The sequence below is a fragment of the Aquarana catesbeiana genome, linkage group LG01, assembly GCF_042186555.1.
Source record: "Aquarana catesbeiana isolate 2022-GZ linkage group LG01, ASM4218655v1, whole genome shotgun sequence".
Classification (NCBI taxonomy): domain Eukaryota; kingdom Metazoa; phylum Chordata; class Amphibia; order Anura; family Ranidae; genus Aquarana; species Aquarana catesbeiana.
The window spans coordinates 987,319,182-987,329,222 of record NC_133324.1 but is presented as its reverse complement, the minus strand read 5'-3'; the positions used below and the strand labels follow the sequence as shown (position 1 = coordinate 987,329,222).

Below are 10,041 nucleotides of genomic sequence, written 5' to 3'. Positions count from 1 at the left end.
AACCCTTCGGGGGAAAAAGAAGGCAAATTCCATAATTTGGATGTAAGAAGGACTTTATTACAGTATCTGGAGGTAACAAGTAACTTTAGATCCTCGGATTCTCTATTTATACTTTTTTCAGGTAAAAAGAAGGGCCAACAAGCTTCTAAGGGGTCTATAGCTAGATGGCTTAAATCAGCTATTCTAGCAGCCTACTCTCAGTCGGGGCTATCTCCCCCGCTGGGAATTAAAGCGCATTCTACCAGGGCTCAGGCCTCTACATGGGCAGAAATGGCTGGTGCCACCCCAGATCAGATTTGTAGGGCGGCTACGTGGTCAAGTTACCTTACGTTTGTCCGTCATTACAGACTGGATCTTCTGTCAGCCAGTGAACAGGCTTTTGGCAGAAAGGTCCTACAGGCTGTGGTCCCTCCCTAAGTGGGTAAGTCTCTGTTATCCTCTCAAGGTGCTGTCCTGAAAGACGATAAGGGAAAAATCAAGTTAGACTTACCGGTAACTTGTTTTCCTTGAGTCTTTCAGGACAGCAGCAACCCGCCCTTATTGTATTAAATTACTATGCTGTGACTAACCATATTCTGATTATGTGTTCCAGCTTGGGCCGGAGGTTCTCTACTACTACTGATGATAAGTGGGAAGGAGCCTCCTTTTAAAGTTTGGTGGAGGTGTGTTTCCTGTCAAGTGGGTGGAGCCACGCTCTCAAGGTGCTGTCCTGAAAGACTCAAGGAAAACAAGTTACCGGTAAGTCTAACTTGATTTTTTTATTCAAAAAAGTGTATTTTTTCAAAAAAAAAAGTGCGCTTGTAAGACCGTTGCGCAAATACGGCGTGACGGAAAGTATTGCAACGACCGCTATTTTATTCTCTACGTTGTTAGAAAAAAATAATGTATAATGTTTGGGGGTTCTAATTAATTTTCTAGCAAAAAAAAAATGATTTTAACTTGTAAACAACAAATCTCAAAGAGAGGCTCGGTCCTTAAGTGGTTAATTGTGCTAATTACCACACCGATTGTCTGCTAGCAAACTACTGTGGGGATGTGTTTCTACTTGTAATCATGTTGTTGTTTGTGAGCTTGATGCCGGCAAGTCTGTCCTGGAATGAGATCCTTAATTGTTCAGGTGGTTAGTTGTTTAATTTAATGTTTCTAGTATCGTATATAGTATATGTTGGTTGTTGTTTAGTTATGGTAATTATATTCTTGTGTACAATTTGTATTGTTAGGGTAATATGACCAGGAGGGTGAAGTCCTCCTGTGAGGTCTACATTCTGTGTGAGTTTATTCAATAAAAATTCCAGTTTTGCAGCTAAACTAGTCCTGCCTAATTCTTGGTTGCAATATGCGGCTGTAATATCTGATATCTATGTTCAGACTGGAGGAAGCGGTATACTGACGGAAGCACTCAAGCCGAGTGTGGGACGGTTCCATCCCACTCAGTACAAGCTTTTCACTCTTCTCTGTAAAGCCTTCTGTGTGCAGTCTTTCATGGACTAATTGTGTTCTTCCCTTTCCGAAGACTCACACCACTTACCATGAGAATGAATTGTATTTCAAAACATAACTGACCCATAATAGACTGCAAGCTCTTCTGCCTTGTTTGTATCCTACCTTATACCCTTATAGATTGTAAGCTCTTCTGCCTATTGCATGCTTACTCATACTCTAATGGATTGTAAGCTCTCAGACCCATTTCTGGTGATTTTCTGGACACTGCAATCCTCAGCAGGTGACAAGAGTCTTGTTCTCTGTTCTCTCACTAGGCTTATTGACTCCAGGCCTCTTCTGTCTTCAGGTGTCAGATGGTCACCTCCCTCCCAATCCTTACTCAGGGCCTCTTCTGCCTCTCAGGTGTCAGATAGTCACCTCCCATACTTACTCCAGACCTCTTCTGTCTCTCAGGTGTCAGATAGTCACCTCCCATCCCTACTCCAGACCTCTTCTGTCTCTGAGGTATCAGATGGTCACTTCCCATCCCTACTCCAGACCTCTTCTGTCTCTCAGGTGTCAGATGGTCACTTCCCATTCCTACTCCAGACCTCTTCTGTCTCTCAGGTATCAGATGGTCACTTCCCATCCCTACTCCAGACCTCTTCTGTCTCTCAGGTATCAGATGGTCACTTCCCATCCCTACTCCAGACCTCTTCTGTCTCTCAGGTATCAGATGGTCACTTCCCATCCCTACTCCAGACCTATTCTGTCTCTCAGGTGTCAGATAGTCACCTCCCATCCCTACTCCAGACCTCTTCTGTCTCTCAGGTATCAGATGGTCACTTCCCATCCCTACTCCAGACCTATTCTGTCTCTCAGGTGTCAGATAGTCACCTCCCATCCCTACTCCAGACCTCTTCTGTCTCTCAGGTATCAGATAGTCACTTCCCATTCCTACTCCAGACCTCGTCTGTTTCTCAGGTATCAGAGAGTCACTTCCCATCCTTACTCCAGACCTCTTCTGTCTCTCAGGTATCAGATAGTCACTTCCCATCCCTACTCCAGACCTCTTCTGTCTCTCAGGTGTCAGAGTCTCACCTTCCCATCCCTACTCCAGACCTCTTCTGTCTCTCAGGTGTCAGAGTCTCACCTTCCCATCCCTACTCCAGACCTCTTCTGTCTCTCAGGTGGCAGAGTCTCACCTTCCCATCCCTACTCCAGACCTCTTCTGTCTCTCAGGTGTCAGTCTCACCTTCCCATCCCTACTCCAGACCTCTACTGTCTCTCAGGTGTCAGAGTCTCACCTTCCCATCCCTACTCCAGACCTCTTCTGTCTCTCAGGTGTCAAATAGTCACCTCCCATTCCTACTCCAGACCTCTTTTGTTTCTCAGGTGTCAGATGGTCTCAGGTGTATAATAAAATGCATTGACAAACATTTACCAGGTTATGGCAAGTTAAAGTCTGAATGGGCTCGGACAGCCTGCAGCAATGGAGCATGTGCAGGACATGTGACCCAGTGCTGCCAATAGCAGAGTCTCCCTTCCATTGTGGGATTCTGAGATTTCCATTATTGTCTCTTAGGAGTCCCAATGATGGCAGAGGATCCCACCTTCCATCCATCCATACAAAACTGAAACAAATGTACTCTATGAATGATCTGTATTGTAGAGATCTATTGTTCCAGCTTGGCACAGTGTAGGTATGTAGATCTCATACCTGAGGGGGCTCTGGGGAAGACAGAAATCCGGACTAGTCAGCCGATGTGAGAATGTATTAATTGAAAAAACAAAGCAAGGCATTTTGGTAATGGTGGCAGTAGCACGCGAGTGACTCCCGGTGGTGAGTGTGTAGAGGGGAAGCCGCTCCGCACAGGTCCCAGAAGATGGCGGTGATCGCTCTCATAGTGCTGATTTAGTACAGTGATTGTCCCCTTCCCCTCCGATATGGGATATATATATATGCATCATGTTCCAGGCTGGACTATGTAATAATGTATCACAGATCACACCCGGAGTTCGGCTTTAATGTTTTTATTATTCGTTTTTTTAAATATTATGTATTGTTTCTTGTGGCATCGAAAATGTAGAAAACCAAAACTACAAATCATACGTTGTATACATTGTTTATTGTTCTGTAATTTCAGTGAATCAATACCAACAGTGTCCAATTCTGGACTGTACCACTGTGACTTCCAAGGGTACCGACGCCTCTTGTCCTTCCGGTAAGTTCCTGTGACAGCAAAACAGACTACAACTAACTACTCCGACCTAACTACCCCAACCTAACTACCCCAACCTAACTACCCCAACCTAACTACCCCAACCTAACTATCCCAACCTAATTACTCAGACCTAACTACTCCGGCCTAACTACCCCAACCCGACTGACTACTCCAACCTAACAAACCCCACCTAACTGCCACAACCTAATCCCTCCAAACTACTCCAACCCATCTAGTCCAAACTAACTACCCCAACCTATCTAGTCCATTTTAAATGCTCCAACCTAAAAACTCCAACTGTGGTGCACCCCACGTAGGAGCTGCAGATGAAAAGGGATCTCCCACCCTGCGCAGCCAGGCACACCAAATTTCCACAGGCACACTTGAGTCAGAAAACAGTCCAGTGCTTTGTTTGGTTTTTTTTTGTTTTTTTTTTTATTGAGGGGATAAAACTTGAATGGGGAGTAGGGGTATTATGGGATGCCCACTTGACTTTAGACAACTTTGGGGACAGCTCTTCTATATACAGTCCATATACATTCCTTCTCTTCCTCCAGCACTAACTTGCTTGCAGACCTTCAGCTGGCACACTGATAGTTAATCTGACAAGCACTCAGAGGTGACACCCCAAAGTTATGTCCCCCTCAAAGGTGGCACCCCAGGGCTATGCCCCCCCTGCTGACGCATCTGTCTGGCACAGTGTGCGGTGAACTGTTTGTGAACCTTTATTGATAAATTCAGAAAAGGAAATGAGTACTTACCAATATACACACTGTGTCACAGTCCCGGGGTCACTATCACCCCTCTCCACAGCCTAAATTTGACACTTTCACTTTCCAGACCAATATAAGGAAACTGCCCACTTGCAACTGCAATCCCATCAATTGATATCCTTTATTTATTCTCTGCATACGATCAGCAACTCAAATAAGGGGGAAATCCCGGGACACACAGGTCAGAGATTTGGGATTCTTCCGGCAAATCATAGATTGTGTTCTATCCATAGAAGTGATTGGATGGGATTGATTTACTAAAGGCAAATAGGCTGTGCACTTTGCCAAATGCAGTTGCTCCAAAGCTTAGGAAATGAGCAGAAGCTCGGCTGACTTCCATCATCCAATCGTGCAAAAATGCTGTTTTTTTGTTTTTCTTGCATTTGATTGGCTACTCTTTGCAAAGTAGAGCCTTACCTCATTTACTAAGCTCTGGAGCAACTGAACTTTGCAAAGGGCACAGCCTATTTGTCTTTAATAAATCAACCCCATTGTGTTCTCCTCATAGAAGTGATTGGATACATTGTGTTCTCTCCATAGAAGTGATTGGATACATTGTGTTCTCTCCATAGAAGTGATTGGATACATTGTGTTCTCTCCATGGAAGTGATTGGATACATTGTGTTCTCCTCATAGAAGTGATTGGATACATTGTGTTCTCTCCATAGAAGTGATTGGATACATTGTGTTCTCTCCATGGAAGTGATTGGATACATTGTGTTCTCTCCATAGAAGTGATTGGATACATTGTGTTCTCTCCATAGAAGTGATTGGATACATTGTGTTCTCCTCATAGAAGTGATTGGATACATTGTGTTCTCTCCATGGAAGTGATTGGATACATTGTGTTCTCCTCATAGAAGTGATTGGATACATTGTGTTCTCCTCATAGAAGTGATTGGATACATTGTGTTCTCCTCATAGAAGTGATTGGATACATTGTGTTCTCTCCATGGAAGTGATTGGATACATTGTGTTCTCCTCATAGAAGTGATTGGATACATTGTGTTCTCCTCATAGAAGTGATTGGATACATTGTGTTCTCCTCATAGAAGTGATTGGATACATTGTGTTCTCCTCATAGAAGTGATTGGATACATTGTGTTCTCTCCATAGAAGTGATTGGATACATTGTGTTCTCTCCATGGAAGTGATTGGATACATTGTGTTCTCCTCATAGAAGTGATTGGATACATTGTGTTCTCCTCATAGAAGTGATTGGATACATTGTGTTCTCTCCATAGAAGCGATTGGATACATTGTGTTCTCTCCATAGAAGTGATTGGATACATTGTGTTCTCTCCGTAGAAGTGATTGGATACATTGTGTTCTCTCCGTAGAAGTGATTGGATACATTGTGTTCTCTTCATAGAAGTGATTGGATACATTGTGTTCTCCTCATAGAAGTGATTGGATACATTGTGTTCTCTTCATAGAAGCGATTGGATACATTGTGTTCTCTCCATAGAAGTGATTGGATACATTGTGTTCTCTCCGTAGAAGTGATTGGATACATTGTGTTCTCTCCGTAGAAGTGATTGGATACATTGTGTTCTCCATAGAAGTGATTGGATACATTGTGTTCTCTCCATAGTAGTGATTGGATACATTGTGTTCCCTCCATAGAAGTGATTGGATACATTGTGTTCTCTCCATAGAAGTGATTGGATACATTGTGTTCCCTCCATAGAAGTGATTGGATACATTGTGTTCTCTCCATAGAAGTGATTGGATACATTGTGTTCTCTCCATAGAAGTGATTGGATACATTGTGTTCTCTCCATAGAAGTGATTGGATACATCGTGTTCTCTCCATAGAAGTGATTGGATACATTGTGTTCTCTCCATAGAAGTGATTGGATACATTGTGTTCTCTCCATAGAAGCGATTGGATACATTGTGTTCTCTCCATGGAAGTGATTGGATACATTGTGTTCTCTCCATGGAAGTGATTGGATACATTGTGTTCTCCTCATAGAAGTGATTGGTTACATTGTGTTCTCTCCATGGAAGTGATTGGATACATCGTGTTCTCTCCATAGAAGTGATTGGATACATTGTGTTCTCTCCATAGAAGTGATTGGATACATTGTGTTCTCTCCATAGAAGCGATTGGATACATTGTGTTCTCTCCATGGAAGTGATTGGATACATTGTGTTCTCTCCATGGAAGTGATTGGATACATTGTGTTCTCTCCATGGAAGTGATTGGATACATTGTGTTCTCCTCATAGAAGTGATTGGTTACATTGTGTTCTCTCCATAGAAGTGATTGGATACATTGTGTTCTCCTCATAGAAGTGATTGGATACATTGTGTTCTCCTCATAGAAGTGATTGGATACATTGTGTTCTCCTCATAGAAGTGATTGGATACATTGTGTTCTCTCCATAGAAGCGATTGGATACATTGTGTTCTCTCCATAGAAGTGATTGGATACATTGTGTTCTCTCCGTAGAAGTGATTGGATACATTGTGTTCTCTCCGTAGAAGTGATTGGATACATTGTGTTCTCCATAGAAGTGATTGGATACATTGTGTTCTCTTCAGAGAAGTGATTGGATACATTGTGTTCTCTCCATAGTAGTGATTGGATACATTGTGTTCCCTCCATAGAAGTGATTGGATACATTGTGTTCTCTCCATAGAAGTGATTGGATACATTGTGTTCTCTCCATAGTAGTGATTGGATACATTGTGTTCCCTCCATAGAAGTGATTGGATACATTGTGTTCTCTCCATAGAAGTGATTGGATACATTGTGTTCTCTCCATAGAAGTGATTGGATACATTGTGTTCTCTCCATAGAAGTGATTGGATACATTGTGTTCTCTCCATAGAAGTGATTGGATACATTGTGTTCTCTCCATAGAAGTGATTGGATACATCGTGTTCTCTCCATAGAAGTGATTGGATACATTGTGTTCTCTCCATGGAAGTGATTGGATACATTGTGTTCTCTCCATGGAAGTGATTGGATACATTGTGTTCTCCTCATAGAAGTGATTGGTTACATTGTGTTCTCTCCATGGAAGTGATTGGATACATCGTGTTCTCTCCATAGAAGTGATTGGATACATTGTGTTCTCTCCATAGAAGTGATTGGATACATTGTGTTCTCTCCATAGAAGCGATTGGATACATTGTGTTCTCTCCATGGAAGTGATTGGATACATTGTGTTCTCTCCATGGAAGTGATTGGATACATTGTGTTCTCCTCATAGAAGCGATTGGATACATTGTGTTCTCTCCATGGAAGTGATTGGATACATTGTGTTCTCCTCATAGAAGTGATTGGTTACATTGTGTTCTCTCCATAGAAGTGATTGGATACATTGTGTTCTCCTCATAGAAGTGATTGGATACATTGTGTTCTCCTCATAGAAGTGATTGGATACATTGTGTTCTCCTCATAGAAGTGATTGGATACATTGTGTTCTCTCCATAGAAGCGATTGGATACATTGTGTTCTCTCCATAGAAGTGATTGGATACATTGTGTTCTCTCCGTAGAAGTGATTGGATACATTGTGTTCTCTCCGTAGAAGTGATTGGATACATTGTGTTCTCCATAGAAGTGATTGGATACATTGTGTTCTCTTCAGAGAAGTGATTGGATACATTGTGTTCTCTCCATAGTAGTGATTGGATACATTGTGTTCCCTCCATAGAAGTGATTGGATACATTGTGTTCTCTCCATAGAAGTGATTGGATACATTGTGTTCTCTCCATAGTAGTGATTGGATACATTGTGTTCCCTCCATAGAAGTGATTGGATACATTGTGTTCTCTCCATAGAAGTGATTGGATACATTGTGTTCTCTCCATAGAAGTGATTGGATACATTGTGTTCTCTCCATAGAAGTGATTGGATACATTGTGTTCTCTCCATAGAAGTGATTGGATACATTGTGTTCTCTCCATAGAAGTGATTGGATACATTGTGTTCTCCTCATAGAAGTGATTGGATACATTGTGTTCTCCTCATAGAAGTGATTGGATACATTGTGTTCTCTCCATAGAAGCGATTGGATACATTGTGTTCTCTCCATAGAAGTGATTGGATACATTGTGTTCTCTCCGTAGAAGTGATTGGATACATTGTGTTCTCTCCGTAGAAGTGATTGGATACATTGTGTTCTCCATAGAAGTGATTGGATACATTGTGTTCTCTTCAGAGAAGTGATTGGATACATTGTGTTCTCTCCATAGTAGTGATTGGATACATTGTGTTCCCTCCATAGAAGTGATTGGATACATTGTGTTCTCTCCATAGAAGTGATTGGATACATTGTGTTCTCTCCATAGTAGTGATTGGATACATTGTGTTCCCTCCATAGAAGTGATTGGATACATTGTGTTCTCTCCATAGAAGTGATTGGATACATTGTGTTCCCTCCATAGAAGTGATTGGATACATTGTGTTCTCTTCAGAGAAGTGATTGGATACATTGTGTTCTCTCCATAGAAGTGATTGGATACATTGTGTTCTCTCCATAGAAGTGATTGGATACATTGTGTTCTCTCCATAGAAGTGATTGGATACATTGTGTTCTCTCCATAGAAGTGATTGGATACATTGTGTTCTCTCCATAGAAGTGATTGGATACATTGTGTTCCCTCCATAGAAGTGATTGGATACATCGTGTTCTCTCCATAGAAGTGATTGGATACATTGTGTTCCCTCCATAGAAGTGATTGGATACATTGTGTTCTCTCCATAGAAGTGATTGGATACATTGTGTTCTCTTCAGAGAAGTGATTGGATACATTGTGTTCTCTCCATAGTAGTGATTGGATACATTGTGTTCCCTCCATAGAAGTGATTGGATACATTGTGTTCTCCTCATAGAAGTGATTGGATACATTGTGTTCTCTCCATAGAAGTGATTGGATACATTGTGTTCTCTCCATAGAAGTGATTGGATACATTGTGTTCTCTCCATAGAAGTGATTGGATACATTGTGTTCTCTCCATAGAAGTGATTGGATACATTGTGTTCTCTCCATAGAAGTGATTGGATACATTGTGTTCTCTCCATAGAAGTGATTGGATACATTGTGTTCTCTCCATAGAAGTGATTGGATACATTGTGTTCTCTTCAGAGAAGTGATTGGATACATCGTGTTCTCTCCATAGAACTGATTGGTTACATTGTATCTCCTCAGGTTTTGTGCCTACCAGCTGTTCCTGTGGGATGGGCTGTGGATCGTGGGACATCAAGAGTTCATCTCAATGCCACTGCCAGTGTGCACTGGACAGCTGCGGTCTGTTGCAGGAATAAGTGCCAGTAATGTGCACCGCCCCGTCCACACCAGGCATCAAATGTGATTTATAACTGGTGATTACCTGAAATAAATGTCTTCCATCACATGACAGGCTCTGGTGTTTTTCTGCTTTCCTGTCCGCCCAGTTCTTACACATGAAATCTGATACTGTCAAAGCAACATGGTAGGAATGTCTGCAGGTAGTGGTTTGTCTTACACCCCCTGTTCTCCACCTTCTCTCCCACCATAGACACTCCCACCATCTTCCTGATCTGAAATTTCAGCTGGTGTAAGGGGACTGTAATGGGCTCCCTGACACCCTGCCTGGGTTTCTCCACCAAGAAGCTGCTTCC

General features: G+C 42.2%; 1 long non-coding RNA gene across 1 annotated transcript; it reads left to right on the top strand.

The window, feature by feature from the left end:
* The first annotated feature begins 3,565 nt into the window (after window positions 1-3,565).
* On the top strand, window positions 3,566-9,794 carry LOC141127228 (uncharacterized). The gene is made up of 2 exons (XR_012241503.1): window positions 3,566-3,647; window positions 9,590-9,794. It is a non-coding gene; the product is annotated as an uncharacterized lncRNA (long non-coding RNA).
* The last annotated feature ends 247 nt before the right edge of the window (window positions 9,795-10,041 follow it).